Source organism: Cebus imitator, unplaced genomic scaffold (genome assembly GCF_001604975.1).
Source record: "Cebus imitator isolate Cc_AM_T3 unplaced genomic scaffold, Cebus_imitator-1.0 Scaffold188, whole genome shotgun sequence".
Lineage (NCBI taxonomy): Eukaryota > Metazoa > Chordata > Mammalia > Primates > Cebidae > Cebus > Cebus imitator.
The window spans coordinates 6,534,647-6,536,596 of NW_016107503.1; positions in this window are offsets into that span (position 1 = coordinate 6,534,647).

A 1,950-nucleotide genomic window follows, 5' to 3' on the forward strand; every position below is an offset into this window, starting at 1 on the left:
CTGTACGAACTACGAAAAACCCTTTTAATAAAGGAAGCATTGGTTAGAACAGGGGTCCCCAACCCCCAGCGCTGGTCCGTGACCTGTTAGGAATGGGGCCGCACAGCAGAAGGTGACCAGCGGCGAGAAGGCTTTACCGCCTGAGCTCCGCTCCCTGTCAGATCAGCGATGGCATCAGATTCTCATTGGAGCACAAACCCTATTGTGAACTGTACATGCAAGAGATCTAGGTCGCACGAGAGATCTAGGTCGCACGCTACTTATGAGACTCTAGCGAATGCCTGATGATTGGATGTGAAAGAGTTTCAGAGTGAAACCATCAGCCCACACCTACCACCCCACCCCCACCCCATCTGTGGAAAAATTTGTCTTCCATGCAACCAATCCCTGGCGCCAAAACTGTTGGAGACCACTGGCTTAGAATATGCAAAAGAGTATTGCCCCCAATGCAAACTATGGACTTTGGCTGATAATAGCATGTCAGTGTCAGTTCATCAGTTGTAATAAATGTACCATTCTGGAGAGAGATGGTGATAGTCGAGGAGGCTATGCATGTGTAGAGGCAAGGGGTATATGAGAACTTTTTGTACTTCCTGTTCAACTTTGCTGTGAATCTAAAACTACTCTAAAAAATAAGGTATATTTTTAAAAAAGGCATATTGCCTCCAGAGTGGGGAAAAAAAGAGCCATTGACTAATAGCTGCTTTTATTCTGCCTTAAAAAATTAAAAATCCAGCTTGAAAAGAAGCAAATTGTTCTTTAGGTAACTTTATTGTATACCAAACAAAGCTAAACCAATTTTAACACAAAATGCAAAAAGTTCAGCACTCAATAAGTTACAATTGGCACTAACACCAAATCAAATAATGTTAGGAATGCAGAGAGACAGAAAACTAAGATCTGTGATGAGAGGGGAAAAGAAATCAATCCACTTTAACTGACTTAGAAAGGATACATCAGATGAGAATTAAACACAATAGGAAGGACACAGATGACAGAATTTGTAGACAAGGACATGAAACAAATGTAACTATATTCCTTGTATTAAAGAAACTAGGCTGGGTGCAGTGGTTCATGCCTGTAATCCCAGCACTTTGGGAGGCCAAGGTGGGCAGGCCACCTGAGGTCAGGAGTTCGAGACCAGCCAGGCCAATGTGGTGAAACCCCATCCCTATGGAAAATATGAAAATGAGCTAGGTGTGGCAGCACGTGGCTGTAAACCCAGCTATTCAGGAGGCTGAGGCACAGGAGTTGCTTGAACCCGATATGTGAAGGTTGCAGTGAGCTGAAATGCCACCACTGCACTCCAGCTTGGGCAACAGAATGAGACTCTGTCTCAAAAAATAGAATCAAATAAAATGAAGAAGATAGAGGAAAATATGAAATGATGAGAAGTTACATGAGACATTTTTTAAAAAGACCTAAATTAAAGTTAGAGGAAAAATCAAGCCTGAGATGAAAAACACTGGCTAGGACTAACAGCAGATTAGATGCTGCTAAAGAAAGATTCATCAATTCCAAGACAAGGAAGTAGAAAGAAACAAAGAGAGAAAAAAAGATACAACAAAAATGGACAGACCATTAGTCAGCTGTGGTAATTTCAAAACAGCTAACACAAATATAATTGGAGTCTTTGAAGGAGAGGATAGAGATAAAAAATAAAACATATATACATTTGATATATATGCCATATATATGATATATTATACATCCCATATATAATGTATATCATTATTATTCAAATTTGCTGAGAACTATAAACATGCAGATTCAAGAAACTAAATGAAGTAAAGCAATATGTAAAACATGAAACTATACAAGGTCTTATCATAATCAAATTACTTAAAACTAGTGAAAAATAGAAAATCTCAAAAGCAGCCAAAGAAAAAAACATATTATGTACAGAGGAACAAAAGTAAGAATTATGGCAGACTTCTTGTTGGAAGCAAT